The 26,506-nt window shown below is 38.3% G+C and overlaps 1 protein-coding gene across 3 annotated transcripts in view; it reads right to left on the bottom strand.

Moving 5' to 3' along the window:
- Positions 1 to 26,506, bottom strand: part of LOC133650616 (roundabout homolog 1-like) — a 256,474-nt gene that overhangs the window by 74,643 nt on the left and 155,325 nt on the right. The window lies entirely within an intron of this gene.

Genomic DNA, 26,506 nt, shown 5'->3' with positions numbered 1-26,506 from the left:
TGGGACACAATTTAGTATCCAAGGCCCTTGATTTAGTCCAAAGACTTCCACAAGAACGATAGTATATGTACATAGTAATTGAAATACAATAGGTGATAAATACAATTGGTTTTAAAGGCCTACTGAAACCCACTACTACCGACCACGCAGTCTGATAGTTTATATATCAATGATGAAATCTTAACATTGCAACACATGCCAATACGGCCGGGTTAGTTTACTAAAGTGCAATTTTAAATTTCCTGCAAAATATCTGCTGAAAATGTCTTGGTATGCTGACGCTGCGGATGTGACGTCACAAGTTAGACAGGACATTTTAGTCCAGCACCACGGCCAGCTTAAAGTCGTCAGTTTTTATCGCAAAATTCCACATGATTCTGGACATCTGTGTTGGCGAATCTGTTGCAATTTGTTCATTGCATTATGGAGAAAGAAGCTGAGCAAGCAAAGAAGAAAGTTGTCGGTGCGAAGCGGAGTATTTTGCGAGGGAAGTCAGCAACACAACACAGCCGGTGTTTCATTGTTTACATTCCCGAAAGATGCAGTCAAGATCGAAGAACTCGGACAACAGAGACTCTTACCAGGAGGACTTTGACTTCGATACACAGACGCCTGTAGAGAACTGGGACAATACAGACTCTTACCAGGATTACTTTGATTTGGATACACAGACGCAGACGTGGTACCGTGAGTACGCAGCTGCGCTTCCAAACATTTGATCGCTTGCCCGTACGTGCGTGTCACGTACGTAACTTTGGGTAAATATATAAGCTTTATGAACCATGGGTTAGGTGAACGGTCCTTTGGGCTGAGTGATTGTGTGTGTTGTGCAGGTGTTTGAATTGTATTGGCGGGTTATATGGACGGGAGCTAGGAGCTAGGAGCCAGGAGCTAGGAGCTAGCATAACAAACACCTAGGTGTTTGTTATGCGGGATTAATTTGTGGCATATTAAATATATATGCCTGGTTGTGTTGTGGCTAATAGAGTATATATATGTCTTGTGTTTATTTACTGTTGTAGTCATTCCCAGCTGAATATCAGGTCCCACCCGCCTCTCACAGCATCTTCCCTATCTGAATCGCTTCCACTCCCCACTAGTCCTTCACTTGCACTTTCCTCAGCCACAAATCTTTCATCCTCGCTCAAATTAATGGGGAAATCGTCGCTTTCTCGGTCCAAATCGCTCTCACTTCTGGCCGCCATCTCTGTAAACAATAAGGAACTTTGCGGAAATGTTCAACTGACTATGTCACGCTACTTACAAGGCTTTTTTTTGTCGGATACCAAAAGTTGCGATTTTTATCGTCGTTGTTCTCTACTAAATCCTTTCAGCAAAAATATGGCAATATCGCGAAATGATCAAGTATGACACATAGAATAGATCTGCTATCCCCGTTTAAATAAAAAAAATTCATTTCAGTAGGCCTTTAAATAGCTTAGAGTAGTAGGAATATACAGAATAGATAGTAAGTATACAGTACGAATAGGATTTTAAAAAAATTACAGCAAACCAGACCAAACAAAAGCCCACAGTTGAAGCTTTATTACTAATTCGTAGTTTTTCATTACATTTTACTTCTGTTAATGTATGTAAAAACCTGCATTGCAACAAGGTATTTTCTCCATTGTGGGATAAATAAAAGTCTATCCTATCCTATGCAACTGGCTAGGCTGCCTGTTACCAGCCAAATAAATGTTATGGCGATGTTTACCGACTGTTGCCGTTAACCGGACCCAAAGCTGTAAAAAAATCACAATGGGGAAGCTAGAAGTCCCATGTTTGATAGAAGTGTTTTCATGCATATTTGTACGTGCTACCGTAATGGAATCACGCAAGCGTCATTAGCATTAGCTAATACGCTAATATGTTAACAAATGTCTGTTTTAGTATTATGAACTTACAATGGCATTCTGTTTGTATTGTTTCATTTTCAAAAATTCCTCACAAAAGTCACCAAGACGTCACCGTGGAGTTATTTAGTCTGTCTAGCTCAGTGTTTTTCAACCACTGTGCCGCGGCACACTAGTGTACCGTGAGATACAGTCTGGTGTGCCGTGGGAGATTGTCATTTCAGCTATTTGGGTTAAAAATATTTTTGCAAACCAGTAGTTATAATCCACAAATAATGTGCCGTTGATGAGTGTCAGTGCTGTCGAGAGCTCTGCAGAGTAACCGTGTTATTCTCTTTCATATCAGTAGGTGACAGCAGGTAGCTAATTGCTTTGTAGACGTCTGGAACATAGTTTGTCATGATCACAATATGAAGACGACAGTAGGAGGCAGTGTGCAGGTAAAAAGGTATCTAAAAAAAAGGCATTGAAGCAGAACAAAACTACAACTGAACTGGCTACAAAGTAAAGAAAAACAGAATGCTGGACGACAGCAGAGACTTACAACATGTGGAGCAAAGATGGCATCAACAAAGTACATCCGTACATGACATGACAACAATGTCCACACAAAGAAGGATAGCAACAACTGGAATAGCGCTCAAAGGAAGACATGAACCTGCAACAGGAAAATACCAACAAAACAGGAAAAGCCACCAAAATAGGAGCGCAAGACATTACACACAGGAAAACACCAAAAAACTCAAAATAAGTCACGGCGTGATGTGACAGGTCGTGACAGTACTTTGAGACAAGTATAGTGATGCATGGTTGGTTATGGTTTAAATTCATATTCAACAATTGTGACGACGACTTTTGTCAATATCGAGTTCAATTTTTTTTTAATGATTTCTGCTGGTGGTGTGCCTTTGGATTTTTTCAATGAAAAAAATGTGCCTTGGCTCAAAAAAGGTTGAAAAACACTGGTCTAGCTGATTGGAGAGCTAGCTAACGCAGCTAGTGGGTCCACGGTGATGACTTCTGTATTGTTTGATCTGCTATTTTACTGCCATGTTACAGGCACAGTTTGGAAGCAATTAAGGTATGTAAATAAACATTTACACAATCTTTCTGTGTAAATAGCTTATTTCACAACGCATATATCTGCGGCTTATAGCCTTGTCCGGCTAATACATGAAAACATGTGTTTTTCGTCTAAAAGTTAGTGAGTGCAGCCTATAAACCGGTGTGCTCTATAGTCCAGAAAATACGGTACAATATAAATTCTGTCACAATCTAATGAAATACGATAAAGAAAAATGTATCAAATATACTGTATGTACAAAGAAAGAGCACACATTCATTCCCTCTACTTCCATGCTGAAAATATGACATGCCAAAACAACAATACCAAGTGGTGAGCTTGAGGCAGTTCTACTTGCTGGCAGCAGCAAGCTAAAATTATCACCTTTCCACAGCAAAGATCCTGGACACAGAAAATATGCTTGTCGCCAAAAGCTTAGCTGTAGACAAAGAAAACTTGTGTTCGTCCAAAGAAGTACGAGAATGACCGTGATATGTGGCAGTCAAAGTTAGCTCATGCTCATTCTCACGCATGTGTCAAAAATCTGACCAAAATACACACAGCCAGAAAAAAAACGTGGACTTGCTGGTTTCAGACCAATGTGCAGGACGGACTTTAATACGGGGAAATCCGAACGCTGAAGTCTACACATGTTCACTTTCTTCTTCTACAGCAGTTTCCTGATGCTGATGAGGTGAAGAATACGTGTTAATGTAGACGCCTGGGTTTGAGTGACCGCTCTAAAGCTTCACTGGTCTTAAATTACATTGGGGGGGGGGGCTTAATCTGAACAAGCCAAGAGACTTTGGCCAACATAGAGGCAGCAAAACAGCAGTAGTGCTGTTAGGGTGAAGAGACAGGAAACAATGAGGAAAAGGCATAATCACTCCCAGATGGAGGCAACCCCATTCACCCCTGCACACAGATTTGTACATGACACTGTGCAAGCAGGCCCGAGACGCCTGATGAAGCACTGTCGATATGGAAGAACAAATTGGAATGACCTCCTAATTGGAACTATTTTGACCCGTACCCTATTTAAGCTCTAAATTCTGCTGCTCTGATCCCCTGGGCAGGTTTGCGACAGGCTGACCAGCACAGTTGACTGAGTGCTGATGGGAAACAGCTGTCTGAACAGCCCCCTTCCTATCTCCGCCAATAGCACCATGTCACATGATGAAGGAATTCCTCGCGGGACACAAAAACATGGTAAAGGTTACATCAGACAGGAAGAAAGCGAGACTATCGCAATAGTGTGCTGTACAGTGTGCATCTGTGTATGTGCTTGTTGATTGATTGGGTGATATTATCTTCTAATGCAGATAGAAATCGGGTTATACATCTGTTTTCACTGTTGTGTCCTATACTCTCCACGACTAACACGATGCATTTCTAGTTTGTTGTGAATTTAGTGTCATGCAAGGTAACGAGTGCATGCAACTAAGAATATGTATGCATGATTTAAGAGTTAAGCATGTGCACTATACATTGTTTAAAACCCTTTGTAATTACTGCAGAGTCAGTCATAACTTCAAATAGAACCTCAGAAATTCTTTGGTTAATACATCAGTGTTACAATAGCCACTCCCTGATTCCATGCAAATGTGTCACTAATTGCTGTGAGCAGCATATGGATGACACCCGAGCCATCTGATATTCTGGAAGACATGACATCATGCTTATATTGTTTCATTATATATTCTTACAGAAAAAATAAATATGTGGTTATGGACTTGACAAAATCATTTGACACAATTAAACATAATACCTTAAAGGGGACCTATTATGCAAAACCAACTTTTCCTACCGAATGGTACCTCTTATTGTGTATTAAGAATATGCATAAATCCCGAAAATGTGAGATTAAACCATGGAGGCATTGCGAAGATATTTATTAAAAAATCTTGCCTTCCTTCATACTTTCTCCAAACGAGCCTTTTGGAATTTTTCCCATCTGTGACGTTTTTTCAACATGTGACGTTAGCAGTTATATCCGTATATGGTAAAGTTTTACCCAAAGAGCTTTGCGCGAGTGCGCCACTGTAGTCCGATACTGTAGTCAATATCACATGCACATGCATCCTTCACTGTTGCCATTTCTAATAAAAAGTAGCATATAGTTCTAAATTATAACAAAACGGCGCATCCTGAAGAGACGGTCAGAAAGCGGCTTGAATATGGTCTGTAAACCGTAATTTATACAACATTTTGACCAAACAACCACCATTACATGTTATGTAGACCTCAAGGAAGTGTTTTTACACGTCGAAAAAACTAATCAGAATATGACCCCTTTAATTAACAAAATAAAACGATATGTTTCAGATGGGCTGGTTTTGAAATGGGTAAGAAGCTACTTAAGCAAAAGGAAGCAATACTTGAAGCTAGGCGAACATAAGTCTACAGCGCTAAATATATCTTGCGGCATAACCCAGGGATCAATACTGGGACCAAAGTTGTTGAATCTCTATATATAAGTAAATACATCAAACTTCGAACATATATCAGTATGTGGAGTTAAATTATGGAATGGATTAAGCATAGAAATCAACCAATGTACTATTATAATCCAGTTTAAGAAACTGTTCAAACTCAAAGTGTTTACAAAGTACAAGGAAAAAGAATCCCAATAAACATCTTGAACCTTATCAAAAATAAGAATTGTATGTTTCTCATTATGTAAATCACATCTTATAATAAAGATTTAGTTACTATTTATGTATTACGCATTTTTTTGATCGACAGGAAGTGAACAAACCAATGTGTTAGAAATTGCTATGAAATGGAAAAGTGGTGGGATCAAATAAATTCTGCTTCCTTTATGCTCCTTTTCGTAAATGATTTAATGAAAAACTGGAAAAATGTAATGTACCATATTCTAACTATGCATGTTCCAAATATAATACCATAACCAAATATTTTATAACTATACATATTTAGGCATTAGAGTAACCGCAGACTAGTCCAGAGTCAGATGCGTAGAGTTTGTATTTAATATGTTGAGTGATGGCACTGCTGTGTAACATGGTTAAAATTAGATTGATAGATAACTTTATTGTCATTGTAAATAATACACAAGATTCAGTTTAAAGCACATAGTGAAGCCCGCAAGTACTCACACAAAAACCAACAACCACAAAAACAATTTCATATATATACACTATACACGTATGGCAAGCACATAATGCCTAAAAATAATAAAATAAGCAATTTGTGTGTTAAAAAAAGATACATTTTTAATGCACAATAGCATTGATGTGAATGCATGTCTCTTAAGATGCAATGATCATAAGCCCCTATATTTATTTGCTACAGTAATGCAGACAAAACATTTCTCAATTGAAAAGAAAATTAGGGGAAAAAGAGTCGTAATCGACTTGCATGCAATTGATGTTGAAATGCCAATTGCTTACAATGAAAGGGTTCTGACGTGGTGTTACACTTAAAGGACTATATAGAGAGAAAAAAACACAAATTAAATTCCCTGCTGTAAAACATTTCAACATGCTTTAATTGCAGAATTGTTAGTGTTTCGTCTCCCACTGTTCAAACCAAAGATGTACATCACTTGTGCTTTCCTACGAACACTTTGTGGTTCTTTAGCCGCCTGTCGCTACACCTCTTGAAGCCATCCCGGTTTGTCTGTTCTGTTGGAGCTTTGCACCTCTCACTCCCTGCATCTGATCCTCTCCAGATGAGAATCTCATGGCCCACTTCAAAGCAATAGCCCTTGGCCTCGCTTCCCTGGATCTGACAGTGTCTGACTTGTTAGTCTTCTGGAGCCTCGGCCTACAGCAGGAGAGCTCCGATAATCCTCTTGGCAAAGTCCAACTGGACCAAAGGAACACAATCCAACCTCACGGACGCACAGGGGACACATAGCAACCTTATCACTGACCATCACTGCATGAGAGAGTCAGAGGGAGCTTTTGTCACCATAGCCAAAACTACTCAGCTAATTGATATTGAACACTGTGTTCATAATATACACAATAGACCATAGCATTTCATATTGCAAAAAGTGCTGACAAAATATAAGATAAAAAGACTAGATTTATCTGACATCACATGGACAAAGATAAGACCTGTGGTTCTGTGGTCAGATGAAACAAAAACTGAGCTGTCTGGCCACAATACCCAGCAATATGTTTGGAGGAGAAAAGGTGAGGCCTTTAATCCCAGGAACACCAAACCTACCGTCAAGCATGGTGGTGGTAGTATTATGCTCTGGGCCTGTTTTGCTGCCAATGGAACTAGTGCTTTACAGAGAGTAAATGATACAATGAAAAAGGAGGATTACCTCCAAATTCTTCAGGACAACTTAAAATTATCAGCCGCGAGGTTGGGTCTTGGGCGCAGTTGGGTGTTCCAACAAGACAATGACCCCAAACACACGTCAAAAGTGGTAAAGGAATGCCTAAATCAGGCTAGAATTAAGGTCTCAGAATGGCCTTCCCAAAGTCCTGACTTATACATGTGGACAATGCTGAAGAAACAAGTCCATGTCAGAAAACCAACACATTTAGCTGAACTGCACCAATTTTGTCAAGAGGAGTTGTCAAAAATTCAACCAGAAGCTTGCCAGAAGCTTGTGGATGGCTACCAAAAGCGCTTTATTGCAGTGAAACTTGCCAAGGGACATGTAACCAAATATTAACATTGCTGTATGTATACTTTTGACCCAGCAGATTTGGTCACATTTTCAGTAGACCCATAATAAATTCATAAAAGAATTAAATTTCATGACTGTTTTTTGTGACCAACAAGTATGTGCTCCAATCACTCTATCACAAAAAAATAAGAGTTGTATAAATTATTGGAAACTCAAGACAGCCATGACATTATGTTCTTTACAAGTGTATGTAAACTTTTGATCGCGACTGTATATATATATATATATATATATATATATATATATATATATATATATATATATATATATATATATATATATATATATGAATATGTGTGTGTGTATATGTATATATGTATATATATTCTCAATTGTATTTAAAAAAAAATTAGAATAGACAAAATGTAATTATACATTTCTAGAAAATATATTTTTAAAGTGGCAAATAATTTTCAGTGCATACGTAGTTTCATTGTCAGCATCAGCTCTACTCTTTGTTACCTGTGGTTCAGGTTCTGTCAAAAGACAGAAAAAAACACAAACAAAGAAAACAAGAACAAAGTAGGATACAATTCAGTAGAAGCACAGACCTGTGCCAAGGTTTAACGGCAAAAACACAAGGACTGCTCGGGCTGCAAAAACTGAGATCACCCATCCATCCATCCATTTTGTACCGCTTATTCCCTTCGGGGTCGCGGGGGGCGCTAGAGCCTATCTCAGCTACAATCGGGCGGAAGGCGGGGTACACCCTGGACAAGTCGCCACCTCATCGCAGGGCAACTGAGATCACAATTCTCACTAATTTTTCATCTAATTTCTAAATGGGCCTTTTATGCATCACAAACAAACACTGACATTTTTTTCAAGGACTCAAACTGCAGTCTTTGGCATGATGGCCAACATTTACTGCTTGTTTTTCCCAGCGAGCCTCACCGTCCAGGGCGAGTTGACTTCAAAGCTCTGGTTCTTCCCGCTGATGACTATCATTAATCAACTCATGGGAGGAGCAATTGTTAAAAGTTAAAAGTTAAAGTACCAATGATTGTCACACACACACTAGGTGTGGCGAAATGATTCTTTGCATTTGACCCATCAACCTTGATCACCCCCGGGAGGTGAAGGGAGCAGTGGGCAGCAGCAGTGGCCACGCCCGGAAATCATTTTTGGTGATTTAACCCCCAATTCCAACCCTTGATGCTGAGTGCCAAGCAGGGAGGTAATGGGTCCCATTTTTATAGTCTTTGGTATGACTTGGCCGGGGTTTGAACTCACGACCTACCGATCAGGGCGGACACTCTAACCACCAGGCCACTGAATAGGTAAATTAATGAATTGCATTCATTAATTGACTTTTCTTATCACCTGTCTTAGTTACATGCATAAATGTATCGATGAGTGAGCAAGCATGTTTTTGTTCTTGACTAGATAGATTATTTTAGTCTTTCTATTCTATTAAAACAATTATATACTGTATTATACGGACTGTAGAGCGCATCGGATATAAACTAAATATTTTTAAAAAAAATACATACTTACATTAGTTGCAGACCTTGTAAAATCATTTACACAGAAATAGTCTGTAAATGTTTATTTACATACCTTAATTGTTTCAAACGGTGACTGTAACATTGCAGTAAAAATGGCTGAACATCATCGTCATGGACCCACTAGCTGCGGAAGCTAGCTCTCCATTCAGCTAAACAGACTCAATAATTCCACGCTGACATGTTTGTGAACTTACTGAATTTATGAAACTGAAACAATACAAAACGAATGCCATTGTAAGTTAATACAACTAAAACAGACACACAGCCAATTCTAACGACGCTAGCTTCATTATATTATGTTAGCGTGTACAAGTATGCATGAAAACACTCTTACAGACACCACACATGGGACAGTTTAGTAAATATGATTTTTTTTTTAATTAAATTGTGAACTTACATACGTTGCTTGGAATGATAAAGAATAATTTCGAGCGGAATTGCTATGGACGGGTTTACTTTTGTTTCAAGGCAAAATAGTAAATACATTTTCAACTCGCAGCACCTGCAGTGAGTCTTAATAAGTCTTAATGATAGCGCCATAGCACAAAAAATAACATATAATTTCAGTTCTTTGCTGGGGTTTAATAAAAACTTTTGAACACAAGACATTAAGGCAATTAGCAAAAACAAATCGGTAAATTAGCCGCAAAAAGTATTTGCAAGAAAAATGTGCTGTTTTGTAACTTACTTTCTTATGTTAGCAGTGGCTGTAATGGGTCAGTATAGTAACATTATTCATGTTGGTGTTTCTAAATTCCGAAGGTCAGCGAAGGCAACTTCGGCACGACTTGTTGTGAGAGTGGAAAACGAGTTAAGTGGGTGCTATGTTTGGTACACATGTAGAGAATATTCCTTCACAATTACGCTACTCCACAAACAAATGAAAGAAAATCGGCACCCGCACAGACATATTTCATTGAAAACATTGTAACCTGCTTTTCTTTAATGTTGTCATTGATAGTACAGTAATGATGAATTTGACATATCTGATTTTCATATTCATGCAAATGATTGGCAGATTCGATTGGTGGCGATCAGAGTAAGAAGTCTATATCACTGTGTCGATATTTTGAATGGTCCTTATTTTGGTTATGCTCATGCTGCATAGAACCAAAACTATTCTACCATGACAAACGTGCATGAGAAGCAATGCAGTGGAATGCCACTCTAGCGTGCGGATCAGCGTTGATGCTTGCATCAATAATGTGCATCCAAATCAATGTAAGCGTTTCATCCTGTGATGCGTCTTCATGAGGAGGCCAACACTTTGACGAACCAAACATGTTTTGTTGTACATACTCGTTTCTTGTATGACACGTTTGCTGATGTAAACCCATGTTTTTTAAATGTGATTTTCAAATATTTCCTGGTACTGTATCAATTAAAAATTGGCTACTAAAATAGCTACTAGTTCATTATCATATTTAAGTCCAAGACAGAAGATCAAACTACAAATTTTAACAGCAGTGGGGTTTTCGTCATAACCCTTTTCATGGACCTTATAGCTTATACCAATTTTACATCTGACTCTGTCTTTGACTATGTTTACAGGCCAAAGTGGCCCAAATCTGATTTTTTTCTAAATACAAGTTTTTCCAGCTGACTGTTAACACTTCAAGTAAAATGGGATCTTTATCAGACTCCAGTATAAAAGTGCGCAGACCCCAATGTGGATGTAGGTGAATTTGTGTCTTTATTACGAAAGGTTATTTTTTTTACACTAAATTGATGTAACTGATTTTTTTGCATTTTAATTTTGTGAACTGAATTTTCTTATATCAAATGATGCTGACAATTTAAGTAAAAAAAAAAGTCAGTGTTCTAAGATTCAGTGTATAAAATGTATGTGCATAAAAATGCAGTGTAAAAATAAATTCAGTGTATAAAAATCCAGTGCTGAAAAATTCGCTCAAAAAACAACAAAATATTGTTTGACGTTAAAAAATATTGATTTGTGTTATCGAATGATACTATATACTACTTGGTATCGTTTGTGTCAATATTTATATTGCCGCAGCAACCTTTGTTTACATTCAAGAGCTCTGGGTTAGCTGTTAGCATATTCTCCTACGGTGTGTAGTTTAGCATGTTCAGCTATTCCCCGTCGTCCAGGGATGATACTTATAAAACACTTAGTTTATATTACACCATGGAGGCAAGGATTGCCGACTTAGAAGTGATTTTGCACTCTGGAGGGACATTATCCGCTATAGCAAAAATGCTACATTGCGTTGAGGATGCGTTTGTTCGATTGACACCGTCAAATTTGCATGACACAACTAGAATGTGTCATCAACATTGATATATCGACAGTATTAAAAGCTCTATCATCAGCCAAATTTAAATTGTTGATATTGTCTGTATTGCGCAACAATAGTCTCCTTTATCGAGTAGCGCTGAAAAATAAGCCACTATGGGGCCAAGAAAAGTTGCCAGTGCCAGCACTTTGATACAGAACCATTATTGATTTAAAGAACTAGTAGCTCTGCCCATCTCTGTCTTTGCCAACAAGAGTCTTCATTAATGGTAAGTGATTTATAATTTATATGTATTTCACATTGTTTTTGGCATGTAAAACTATATTTTCTGTAAAATGGGTTTTGTGTTATTATTTTGGGTGTCTGGAACATATTAAAGTTGCTTTGGTTTTCATACGATACGGTCATTGGTAGTTTTTTAAACACATTACCAACAAATACCATTGTGTCAGCATTTTGCTGGTCTAAGAAGTCTTAATTTACCTGAAATGAGTATTGCATTTTCAAGAAGAAAATTTAGAGGGACAAACGGTAGAAAATGGATGGGGATGGATATCTTTTTTTTTTACAATTTTAAAATGTTTTAAAATATAATTTTTTATACTGAATTTATAAACACTTAATTTTAAAACACTGAATTGTTATTCAATGACTCTTTTAGCATAACGTGATGTAAAAAATAATCCAGTTCCCAAAATTCAAACGCAAAAAATTAAGTTACATAAATTCAGTGTAAAAAAAAGGTACACTATATTGCCAAAAGTATTTGGCCACCCATCCAAATGATCGGAATCAGAAGTCCTAATCACTTGGCCCGGCCACAGGTGTATAAAATCAAGCATTTGGGCATGGAGACTGTTTCTACAAACTTTTGTGAAAGAATGGGACACTCTCAGGAGCTCAGTGATTTCCAGCGTGGAACTGTCATAGGATGCCACCTGTGCAACAAATCCAGTCATGAAATTTCCTTGCTCCTAAATATTCCAAAGTCAACTGTTGGCTTTATTATAAAAACACTGAAGAGTTTGAGAACAACAGCAACTCAGCCACCAAGTGGTAGGCCACGTAAACTGACAGAGAAGGGTCAGCGGATGCTGAAGCGCATAGTGCAAAGAGGTTGCCGAATTTCTGCACAGTCAGTTGCTACAGAGCTCCAAACTTCATTTGACCTTCCAAGTAGCCCACATACAGTACGCAGAGAGCTTCATGGAATGCAAGTCCAATGCAAAGCGTGGGATGCAGTGGTGTAAAGCACGTTGCCACTGGACTCTAGAGCAGTGGAGACGCCTTCTCTGGAGTGATGAATCATGCTTTTCCATCTGACAATCGGATGAACGAGTCTGGGTTTGGGGGTTGCCAGGAGAACGGTACATTTTGGACAGCATTTTGCTGAATGTGAAATTTGGTGGAGGAGGAATTATGGTGTGGAGTTGTTTTTCAGGAGTTGGGCTTGGCCCCTTAGTTCCAGTGAAAGGAACTTTGAATGCTCCAGGATTCCAAAACATTTTGGACAATTCCATGCTCTCAACCTTGTGGGAACAGTTTGGAGCAGACCCCTTCCTCTTCCAACATGACTGTGCACCAGTGCACAAAGCAAGGTCCATAAAGACAAAGATGACAGAGTCTGGTGTGGATGAACTTGACTGGCCAGCACGGAGTCCTGACCTGAACCCGATAGAACATCTTTGGGATGAATTAGAACGGAGACTGAGAGCCAGGCCTTCTCGACCAACATCAGTGTGTGACCTCACCAATGTGCTTTTGGAAGAATGGTCGGAAATTCCTATAAACACACTCCGCAAACTTGTGGACAGCCTTCCCAGAAGAGTTGAGGCTGTAATAACTGCAAAAGGTGGACCGACATCATATTGAACCCTATGGGTTAGTTCATATGTGAGTCAAGGCAGGTGGCCAAATACTTTTGGTAATATAGTGTATTCATTAGGAAAACAAACAAAGGGCAAGAGCCACTGGAAAAGGCTCAGAAGGCATAGGGAAGACTATGCCAAACGAAACTAAACTAAACAGATTACAAAACAACAAAACTGCTGGAGAACAGCAAAGACTTACTCGTGAAACGTGTGGAAGGAGAGCGTCGACAATGTATAACCATACATAACAAAGTCCTGACAAAAATATGGTGTCTGCCACACAACATAAATAGTCTTGATAGTAATAGAAAACACGGTGTGGGAAAGACTGCTCAGAGGCGGGCGTGAAGCTGCTGTCGGAAACAAGAAAAGAGGAAGTGAAAACTACAAACTAAAACCCTTAACATGGAAAAACACTAACAAACTCCAAATAAAGCACGGCCTGACAGCATGCGCAGTTCGATTGTGACAAAGGAAGTTGACCCGAAGTTGGTCTGTCAAAATGAGCTACCTCTTTTAGATGAAGAGTTGACATGTCACTGGCGCTACAAGTAAGTGATTATTGTATTATTTATGTGAATGTGAGTGTGAATGGTTGTCTGTTTATGTGTGTTGGCCCTGCGATGAGGTGGCTACGAGCGCAGCTGGGATAGGCGTAGAAAATGGACGAATGGATGGATTATATTTGGTATTAACATTGGTGTTTCAAAACTTTAGGTATAATTTTTGATGCTGCAGCAGCGTAAATCGATAGACACCGCTGGTAGTAGCTTTTTTGACGAAGCGGCTCATTTTGCAAGAACATCAGTTTCCATAAAAGAACAAGAAAGTCACTACTACACGAGAAAACCACATGTTAGTGGGTTTGTGCTATTGCTGCTGTGTCTGGGAAGAAAGCAGATGATGGAAAACAAACACAGGAGGAGGAAGAAGAGAATTGCAAAAAGGAAAGTTCTGCACGCCAGATGACGTAGCTCGCCCAAAGTTGACGTAAAAGTCGCAATCAGGTCGCATTGCCGTTTAAACTGCACTCATTTGATAAGATCAGATTCTAATCGCATTTGGACTACTAGTAATGTTGCCCAAATCTGATGGGAAAAGATCAGATTTGAAGCACCTTAGAGCATTTAGACTTGCAAAAAAAACTCTGATCTGTGTCACTTGAGGGCAAAAAAAAATCTGATTTGGTGTGCAGCGTAGGCAGGGCCTAAATAAAATACATGATTCAAAGAATAACTAAAAATAAGTGAAACGTTAGTACCTGAGGGTGGATACAGTATGTTCATGTGCTGTAATTTAAACCTGCTATCACTAAAACATTCATTCCGGAATGTTCCGGAATTCCGGAATGGCGATTCACTATTCAGTGAATCGCCATGCAAATGCAATAAATAAGAGAAGCAATAATAGAAGCTAACTTTAACTTGCAGATTTCATTCAATTGCAGCAGATAGGAAATCCTTGAAACTTTTTCCAAAATGTATCTTCCCCCTACTAGCTCTTACTCTGCTCCTCCTCTTCGCTCCTCTGGCAATGCCGTCTGGAGGGACGGAAAGCTGCAAGAGAAACAGCTGCTCCACAAACAATCCAATATGTGCAGTACAGGAATATCGTAGGTGGTCAGACAGGCTGATGGCGAGCACGCACACACACACACACACACACACCTACACACGCACACACACACGCACACACACACACACACACACCCACGCCCACACAAACACACACACACACATTCTTGCATTTGTTACCTTCTTGAGACCGCCGAAAAATGCATACCTCTTTAGACCACCCTTTCTAGATATATAAATATTTGTATTTACAACATTAATAATATATACATACTATGCAAATATAAAAAAGGTAAGCTTTTAGTTATTTTTGTTGTTGTTTTGTTTGTAATTGTTTTTTAATCTTCACTATTTACTTCAAGTTATTACAGTATGTCTCTATATACATATTTATTTAATTTTTTTAAATAATTTTGGCCAAAGTGGGTGCATGTCAATTTCTTACACACTTGTTATTGCATATGCTGACCAGAGGGGGAGCACTTTTAACACGCGAAGTCCCAGAGAAGGGTCAATTGACACTTTTACCTAGAAAACACACAAGAGGGTCATTTGACCCCTAGTCCCCCCTGTGGACACTCCTTTTGTTATGAAAATGTGGCTGTTAGTGGCACACGGCAGGGGGCCACTTGAGCCTGTGTGGGGGAGGGGACCTTACAGCTCAAGCTTTAGTTCTGAGGTAGGTTGTGTGTGTTTTTGCAAGGATCAACAGAATGAAGGGATCAACACTCTGACATTTATTGTTAAAAAAAATACAAAACAAAACATATTTACAAAGAATGAAAAAGCAACTGTTTTCCCAGTTTTGGTGTGGAGGGTTGTTGCAGAAGCAATTGTTATTTTTGTGTGCCAAAAATAGTTTAAAAAAAAAAATTTACAAAGAAAAAAGCATATTTACAAAGAATGAAAAACCATGTCCATGTAAACGTGACTGACATACATTTGAGCAGTCACTCACAATCCTGGCACTGCCATTGCTCCTTTCGGCATTTCCCACATGTATAATTTTTCTGTCTACCTAGACAAACTGCCCCTAACAGCCTCATTACCATAACAAAATGAGTGATTAGTGTATTCGGGAAAAGCGTCGGGCCAAATGACCCCTCTCTGGGTCTTCTAGGTAGACAGAAAAATGCTGGGACTTCTAGTGTTAAAACCGACACACGGGCAATTTGAAAAATCCCTCCTTTTTGGGACCACCCTCATTTTGATAGATTTCACCACCAGGGCTGCAAGTGAGACATTCTCTATTAGATGCAATGGTTTTCCGTATTGGGACCATGTCTGAGGTCCTAACTTGTTAACTGGTCCTCATATGGAAGGTACTTTTCCTTGTTGATGTCTCAAGAAGGGTAGAAATACAAGAACGAACGAACACACACACACACACACACACACACACACACACACACACACACACACACACACACACACACACACACACACACACACACACACACACGCACACACACACACACACGCACACACAATAGTACATGCCGTCCGATGGGAGGTGCAGCTCCTTTGCAAGCATACACCACAGCAAATAACAGATTATCAACAGCAACCAAGCAAATCCAATAAAAAAGTAAAGATCCCAAACATAAAAAATGAGGATACAGCAACAGCTTCAAAATGATAACACATGAGATTAATAGAATACACACGGGCATCCTAAAGCCACACACGCTGCTTATAAAGGAAACATAATTTGTGCCTATCCTCCCCAAACTCCATTGTTTGAATATGTTCTTCCCGGAAATTAAATCTCAAGGCAAACTTGAAGTTCTTGCATGGATAACCATAAATATTTCAAGTGTTTTATATATTAATCATGGAGATATGTTTGATAGAGCTCTGGTATCATCAATTCTAAAGGCAAATAAATCCGTTTGTACCATAAATTATCCTATAGTGTATGTGTTTTCATTAGTGAAGTGAATTATATTTATAAAACTCTTTTCTCTTGTGACTCAAAGCGCTTGACATAGTGAAACCCATTATCTAAGTTACATTTAAGTGGGTGCCACTGGGAGCAGGTGGGTAACGTGTCTTGCCCAAGGACACAATGGCACTGACTAGGATGGCGGAAGCGGGGATCGAACATGGAACCCTCAAGTTGCTGGCACGGCCGCTCTACCAACCGAGCCACGACGCCCCAGGGTTTGTTTATTTGTGTGCAACTTGTTATCAAACAAATTGTAATCGTATGGGGAGAATAAACACAGTGATGATGTTATAGAATACAAATATTAAAAAAGACGATGACGTTACATTTTCCAGAAGCATGTGGTCAACAATTTCCATGTAGATCTCATTCAGATTACACATTTAGCAACAATTTAGGTTTAAATTAAACTGCTGAGACAATCAGAATTAGATTCCATTGGATTTGATTGTAATGTGTTGTGTTTAAATTGATATTTAATTTCTACAAGATGATAAAGATCAATTTGGTCCTGCATTCCAAAATATAAACACAATGTCAGAGTTGTTTATGATTTGTGTAAGTGGAAAACAAATGTGAAGGTTTTCCAGTGCTTATGCTAGCATTTTCTGGATATTTTTGAAAAATGTATTTCATATTGTCCTTTTTTTACATCTTGTCAAAAATGCTGTTTAATTTAAATTAAAAAATGGAACCCTGAACAACATAATTCAAATTGTAAACTTACAAACAAAGCAGGTAACATATGCACAATAATAATAAAGTCAGCACACATTTGTGCACCAAGGATGGCCCCCTGCGGTTCTATGACTGTAGGACATTCAACTGGGCCTGATCTACTGAAGGTTGCGTGTATTAAAACAAGCACTAACTTGATAGCACATGCAAAGCTGATCCACTAAACTTGTGCGCTGAGGATTGTGTCTTTTAGATGTCTTCATGAATATGCAGAATATATGATGATTATCAGAATGCCCACAATATGAGGAGGAGATGCAAGTATAATCATTTAGCATTCCCATTGTGATTTATCAAGGCTGAAACTATTTGGGGTCTCTGTTTTTGAGTGAATATTTAGCACATCTGAAATGTTCAGGCAAACTGGCACAGCTACGCACAAACAGCTGTGAGAAAAGAGGCGATCGCTGAAATATGACAGACGATGGCAAGAGAATTCTCTGTCAATTGTGTCATCATATTTGGACTGTCAGAAATAAAAAACATTAGACATATCTTCTATTCAGCAAAGACATTTTATAATTTTATAGCTACTGGATGACTTAAGGGGCTAAATAAAACAAATTCAGTCAATTAGTTTAGGTGTCTGCTGGTGTTTTTATAATGTTTTTATTATGCATTTTTAATATGCATCATCATAAAACTGTGGGGCCTCCCTGTGTGCACTTTTGGTGTGCTAAAAACAAGTTCTGTTTTCCAGATGCGCTTCAGTATAGCCCAGGGGTCGGCAACCCAAAATGTTGAAAGAGCCATATTGGACCAAAAATACAAAAACAAATCTGTCTGGAGCCGCAACAAATTAGAAGCCATATTACATACAGATAGTGTGTCATGAGATATAAATTGAATTAAGAGGACTTAAAGGAAGCTAAATGACCTCAAATATAGCTACAAATGAGGCATAATGATGCAATATGTACATATAGCTAGCCTAAATAGCATGTTAGCATCGATTAGCTTGCAGTCATGCAGTGACCAAATATGTCTGATTAGCACTCCACACAAGTCAATAACATCAACAAAACTCACCTTTGTGTCTTCACGCACAACGTTAAAGGATTGGTGGACAAAATGAGACAGAAAAAGAAGTGGCATAAAACACGTCCTAGAAAGTCGGAGAAAGTTACACATGTAAACAAACTAAGGTGAGTTTAAGGACCGCCAAAATTAGTAGGACAAAACGGCGCTCGCCAAATACTTGAATCAGTGAAGCCTGTTTAATATAAACAGTGTGATTTGTAACAATTAGGGAGGTTTGTGTCATGTTTGTCCTCCTACAGTAACCATACTAAAACAAAAAATGTTTTTTTTTCCCCATCATCTTTTTCCATTTTTCATACATTTTTGAAAAAGCTCCAGAGAGCCACTAGGGCGGCGCTAAAGAGCCGCATGCGGCTCTAGAGCCGCGGGTTGCCGACCCCTGGTATAGCCTAATATATGTTTGTGGCGCATGTTGGAACATATGATGTCATGGTATACATGTGAAATTGTTGTTTAAATTGGGCGATCTGCACCACTTTTGCACTTTTTTTTAATCATTTGTACACACAGTCTTAGTATATATCACACAATATCACACACCCACTAATAGCACACACAATGTTATAGTTTGCACACGCTGTTTAGCACTTGTTATTTCTATCTTACTAGATCAGGCCCTAAATCCTGTTTATATATGTGTGAAACATATCACTGCAAAAGAAACACATTAATAAGAAGAGGATCGTATAACGTAGAATTTAACATAATCTTATCCCTCTGCAAGAAAGGGAAACAGGTGAGAGGCTGAGAACTAGAAGCGGGCAGATGCAGCGAGACGGCAAGATATGAAGCAGATTAGGAGAATTAGTGAGGTGGCAGAAGAGCTGGGTGAAACTGAGGGTGAATACCTCTGATAGCGTTAAGAAAGATGTCAGTCACACAAAAGTGCACCTGCTTGACTCTGCTGATGTTGTTCAAATGGCTTCAAATATTGAAGCTAACAAAACAACGTATTTATTTGAAGTTTTTATATACTATATATGTAATTATACAGTACCAATGAAACAGACTTTACACCATGTGTGTCATGACCCAATGTCCCAGGTCATGTCTTGTTTTTGTGTTTAGTAATATTCTCCTCAGGTTAGTGTTCTTATATGTTCTCAATGCTCCTTTCCTCCATTGTTTCTATATTTTCTGCGATAACGATATATATCAATATATAATATTTCGTAAATAAATGATAAAATACCTATTTCAAGACGGGCTACAAAGGCTCCTAAATTAGCTGCTGACATACAGTATGTGGTAACATATTGCATCATTAACGTTATTTTCTCTAAACAATTGTTATTCTACTTGTTAATTTACTGTTAATATATTATTTTCTGTTATAACATGGCTCTATTTACACTTCTGTTAACATTTAATATGCACTTATTCTTCTGTTGTTCGGTTAATTTACATTAGTTTTGCGCTGTACTACAAATGTGTGTATCCATCAAATACCAAGTAATTACAGGGACCGTATTGGCCATACAAATGCTAATAATTAAAACGTTCAAAATCATTAAATAATAATCAGACAAAAATAATATCAATTCAATACTTAAATGATTTCCTATTATTGGCTTTGATTTCAATCAATCAATCAATCAATCAATGTTTATTTATATAGCCCTAAATCACAAGTGTCTCAAAGGGCTGCACAAGCCACAGCGACATCCTCGGTACAGAGCCCACATATTTAATGTTTTTGTTTTTGCCCTTAAAGACCTCTTTTGGCCAGTGACTTATTTCCTGAGATTGAAAACAACAAAAACGCCAAAATATTTTTTGACAATAAAAAAAATGTATTTGTGTTATCGAACTGATACTATATACTACTTGGTATCGTTAGTGTCAATATTTATATTGACGCGGCCACCTTTGTTTACATTCAAGAGCTCTGGATTAGCTTTTAGCGGTTAGCATATTCTCCTACGGTGTGTAGTTTAGCATGTTAAGCTATTCGCCGTCGTCCAGAGATGATACTTGTAAGAAAGGTAGTTTATATTACGCCATGGAGGCAAGGATTGCCGACTTAGAAGCAACTTTGCACTCTGGAGGGACATTATCCGCTATAGCAAAAATGCTACATTGCGTTGAGGATGCGTTTGTTCGATTGTAAATGATAAATATAAATGATAAATGGGTTGTACTTGTATAGCGCTTTTCTACCTTCAAGGTACTCAAAGCGCTTTGACAGTATTTCCACATTTACACACTGATGGCGGGAGCTGCCATGCAAGGCGCTAACCAGCAGCCATCAGAGGCAAAGGGTGAAGTGTCTTGCCCAAGGACACAACGGACGTGACTAGGAAGGTAGAAGGTGGGAATTGAACCCCAGTAACCAGCAACACTCCGATTGCTGGCCCAGCCACTCTACCAACTTCGCCACGCCGTCCCTATTGTCTATGTCAAATTTGCATGACACAACTAGAATGTGTCATCAACATTGATATATCGATAGTATTAAAAGCTTTATCATCGGCCAAATTTATATTATTGATATCGTCTGTATTGCGCAACACTAGTCTCCTTTATCGAGTTCCGCTGCAAAATAAGCCACCATAGGGCCAAGAAAAGTTGCCAGTGCCAGCACTTTGATACAGAACCATTATTGAATTAAAGAACTAGTAGCTCTGCCCATCTCTGTCTTTGCCAACAACAGTCTTCATTAATGGTAAGTGATTTATAATTTATTCACATTGTTCTTGGCATGTAAAACTATATTTTCTGTAAAATGGGTTTTGTGTTATTATTTTGGGTGTCAGGAACAGATGCAAATTGCTCTGGTTTTCATACGATTCGGTCTTTGGTCGTTTTTGAAACGGATTACCAACAAATACCAGTGTGTCGGCATTTTGCTGGTCTAAGAATAAGCTCAGATGGGGTTAATGCTGTTTTCTCACAGCTATTTGCCGGATTAAGACTGGAAAATGTGCTACTTTACTGTTTTAATGCAAGTGCTTGACTATGAATATGACTTATATTGTAGTTATAAACTATAAGCCGCTACTTTTTTCCCACGCTTTGAACCCTGCAACTAATTTATTGATGTTTCTTTGCTAACAATGTTCAACAAATAGTTTTCATGGAACACAGACAGAGACACTGAAATGGTGTGTTACTGTTTGGGCTATCACGCCATCTTTTGGACAAGTTCGCTCACTGCAGGTTGAAAATGTATTTTCTGTTTTGTTCCTTGAACCGGAAGTATAAAGATCTATAGCGTTTCTGCTTGAAAGGACTCTTCATTAATCACTCCAAGCAACGTTTGTAAGTTTTACAGTATAACTAAAACAACTCATGCCTACTAAACCGCACCAGGTGTGATGTCTGTAGGAGTGTTTTCATGCATATTTGTACATGCTATCATAATGTTATCAACCTAGTGTCGTTAGAATTAGTGAATATGCTAACACGTTCAGAAGTGTCTGTGTTATTATTATAAACTTTCAATGGCATTCTTTTCGTATTGTTTCAGTTTCGTAAATTCACCAAGACGTCCCCGTTAGCTGCTTGGAGAGTTAGTTTCCGCAGCTTGTTGGTTCATGATGATGACTTCTGTTTTGTTTGATCAGTCATTTTACTTCAGTGTGACAGGAAATTAAGATTTGTAAATAAACATTAACAACGTTTTTTGTACCGGTATTTATCTGTGGCTTATAATCCATTGCGGCCAATAGATGCAAAAATATTTATTTATTCTAAAAAATTTTTTATATTCTTAAAATGTGGTGGTTGCGGCTTAAATACTAGTGCGCTCTATAGCTAGGACAAAAACGATAATATAAATGGTAACGATGTAGAAAACGTATAAACATACGATGATACTGCGTAATAAAAAAACGTTCTGCAGTAAGGAACGTTCCATCTTTATAAAACCTTACAATGAAACAAGCACTTGGTGATGCAGGTTTGAATTCAGAGATAATAGAATATGTGTGAGTATATTGAAAATGGCACATAGGGATATATACCAACAGCATCCCCCAGTCTCAGAGAACCAATGCCCCAAAATAATATGTCTGGCTATCTGGCCTTGTGGCCCTAATTATATATTTCTTTATTACACGTAAAGCCTGTTGTAGGTGTGACAAAATTATCCTGACTGCATATCTGAAATCACACCACCTCATAGAAAATGCTATAGCTATCAGGAAATACATGCCAGTGAGCAGGAGAATAATAGGAGATGGTACAAAACCAAATCAAGTCCTTTTTATTTGGAATAATGGAGGGTGATAAAGGCAGCGGAGATGTCGTCCTTTCTCTGCAGTGCAAACATAGCAAAAAAAACAAAACACACACTGTCAACCTTTAACCCTCTCATTAGTGTTATCCTGCCAAAGCAGAGTAAATTGTCATGAATAAATCCACTTAGAAGCCATTGAATGAAAGACTTTCACTTTGACATCGGCACATTACCATTTCAATAAGCGTGCAACACGCAGTGTTTGACTGAATAATTGGGAACATTAACAAGTAGATACAATATGTAAGGTAAGTGCACACGTGTCAATTTATTTTTTCACTTTTTATTTTTCAGCTAATGCGGAGAATGAATCCCTCATGCCGGAGATGGATCGGTGAGATTTGTGTGCTTTGTTTGATGAAACAAAAGAAGTGAAGTATAAGCAGCCAGGCCTTGAGACAAATGGATTCAGGAATAAAACCTTTAGTAACCTTTGTTTGAGCAGTGCAACCTCAGTGAAGGCGTTGGAAAAATCTCCTTGGGCTGTGTAGTGTTCAAATAGAACCTTATTAAAACTGCACACATGGAAGATGTGGTGCATTATCATTAGTAGACATGGTACAAATATAATGCAAAGTGTTGCTCTGAGCAAGTTATATCAAATAAAATCATCCCAAACTAGCTGTGTTTGCAAAAGACGACAAAGAGAGTTTGTATCCGAATAACAAAAGGCAACACTCAGGAGAGATGCTCCGACGAGGGAGTGCACCTGCAGGTCACAAAAATAGGCGGTGGAGAGGAGGATGAGGACGAGTAGGCGGAGGAGGGCGATGTGCTGTACCATGTGAGCCAGACAAAGAAGTACATGTAGACAAAGAAACGAAGAGTTAAAACAAAACTAAAAGGTACTTGACAATACTTATAAGTACTTAATAAAAGTATATAAAAATAAAAGTACTGTCAGACGTATGATGCTGCGCTATTTATATCATCCGTGATCAGTAGATAATAATGATAAATACAATAGCGATGGATCAGAAAGTATCTCTGCTTTGATCTCATTCATGCAAAACCTCCACATCAACATCGCTATTCATACTTTTAGTGTTGTAAGAAATAAACGTCTATATAACATCTTATAAACCAGCAGTGTTTTTTTTTAAATGCCTCGTAGTTTATAGTAAAGAGTCCACCATAATAGCGACCTTTTTCTATACCGCTGATAATCATAATAATAACAAAAACATATTGACACATTACCAACAACATTTTATTAGCATGTAGCATTCTCTTCATCTACTTGCATTCCCACATAGCTAGTGTAAGAAAGACACACTGTTTATGGCCAACAGTCGCATTGGAGATGGAGCATGGAAACTGGGACTTCACATTCAGGTGTGAAAATACAAATAGAACAAAGTAAATTATTTGAAAAATCTGATTAACATGAAAACAGCATTTAGGATCGTAAAAACACAAACAATTATACTTCGGTCTTATACATCTGTGTTTGATTGTGTTTAGTAAATAGTGTTATAATTTATTATCTCAATCATTATAACTGCCAATACCTATAATTTCCTGCACTTTGGATTATTTCCTGATCAGCGCTTTTATTTTTCGTTCTACTTCCTCTCTTCCTTTTTTTTCACAGCCACTTTACTTCCAGCCTGAGCACCTGCCCACAGTTTGTAATTAGGATACTCACCTGCTGGCAATCACTAATCAAGAGGCTTCTTATGCCAGTCCCATCCAAAAGACATTTGCATAACATCACTAGTGCTTTTTGCTTTGCTTTATACTCGACGTGCTGCATAGTGTGCTTATTGCACACTTTCCTGCTGAATTATTTCCGCTTTGTTTTCACCCCCCAAAAAAGAGTGTTTTTTTGCACTTTGCCTGCTGTCTTTGCATCCTGGGATACAGACCAACAACACCCAATACCGAAACATAACATTAACAGTGGCGATGTTCACAATTATGTCACAACATTTTTCTTTGCCAGTAATTTGCTGCATTTTGTGACCAGCATAGCAAATTCCTTACCTCGTTGAAAAAGGAAATTCATGCATCTGCTGCTATTCAAACACAATATATAAGTGCGATCTACAACATACTTAATCTACTTTAGAACGCTCTGGGAGACGCCAGTGTTGTGATTGTGCATATCAAATGATCCGCAAACAAATGCATATTACTAGAGGTTATTACATGTGAAACAGGGATTCTCAAACTGTGTACCATTAGATGGTAAGCGGGCTCCATGTAGTGGTACGCCACAGAATCACTAAAACATTCAAACACAGTGTTACTGTTCAAACAATGTGTAACGTTACAGTGGCCAAAAATATTAAATATACTTGTTTTTAGTGAATACTTAGGCCTACTGTATTTTAATGTTGGTCATTATGGTGGTACTTGGAGAGCTTTGGGTTTTCCGAGGTGGTACTTGGTGAAAAAAGTTTGAGAACCACTGATCTAGGAGATTATAATAAATATCCTATATAAAAAAGTGAATGGCATTAATGACAACGCAAGCAAATACCAAAACTAATCAATTGAATGTGTTTTAATCAACCTCTTATGTCATCCAGCAGGAATATAATTATAAAATAATACTGCTGAATAGATGATGGCTGATATTTTATTTGTAAACGTCCAAATATGTTGAGATTAATTCAAGATTATTTCGCCATCATTTGCCTTTGCAAGGTGAACACCTCTTTCACAGTTATTTGTGCGAGTTTGCATCTACTTTCTGGACACGCTAAAATATACACGCAAAACAACACAGAACAGTTTTAGTCTTGGTGAATCATATCGCATGCGATAAAAAATTCAACGTGCAGCTCCTACTTCCAGTATTGTGGACATACTGATAAACAGCATATATTCTGCATATACATGAAGACAGACATGCTAAACACATTGCATTCTCAATTTTGCCCATTTAGGAGATACAAATCCTCTGCACATGAAACAAGTAGATCAGTTTTGCATGCGCTACCAAGGTTGCACGTGTTTCAATATGTACAAACATTTACTAGATCAGGCCCTATGTATTAAGAAAGAAGTTACAATCACAAAATTCTTGTTTTCGGAGAACACCACACAGCTCAGACACAGAAGTGTGCTGCGTTGCTCCGCCTCAAACCAGAAAAAGTCAGCCCTTGTGTTTGCCTGCCCAGGCACACAAGCATGCTCTAAATAATGGGTAATGTGACGGGTTTAAAGTAGCCGTAACGTGGTGAAGGGCATACACAGACCACCCATCAGGGTTTATAGGCTGTGTTCACTGCCGCCTCCTAAGACAGTGTTTTTCAACCCTTTTTGAGCCAAGGCACATTTTTTTCATTTAAAAAATCCAAAGGCACACCACCAGCAAAAAACATAAACAAATGAAGCCGATATTGACAATAAAAAGTTGTTCTCGCAATTATTGGATATGAATTCAAACCATAACCAAGCATGCATCACTATAGCTCTTGTCTTAAAGTAGGTGTACTGTCACACGACCTGTCACAACAGGCCATGACTTATTTTTAGTTTTTTGCCGTTTTCCTGTGTTTAGTGTTTTAGTTCTTGTCTTGCGCTCCTATTTTAGGGGCTTTTCCTATTTTGTTGGTATTTTCCTGTAGCAGTTTCATGTCTTCCTTTGAGCACTATTCTCCGCACATGCTATGTTTTAGCAATCAAGACTATTTAAGTTGTGCAGACGCTATCCTTCTTTGGGGGACATTGTTGATTGTCATATCATGTTCGGATGTAAATTGTGGACGCCATCTCTGCTCCAAACGCTG

Source organism: Entelurus aequoreus, linkage group LG05, assembly GCF_033978785.1.
Source record: "Entelurus aequoreus isolate RoL-2023_Sb linkage group LG05, RoL_Eaeq_v1.1, whole genome shotgun sequence".
Classification (NCBI taxonomy): domain Eukaryota; kingdom Metazoa; phylum Chordata; class Actinopteri; order Syngnathiformes; family Syngnathidae; genus Entelurus; species Entelurus aequoreus.
Note: the sequence above shows the minus strand (reverse complement) of the source record. Positions and strands in the feature narration are given on the sequence as shown.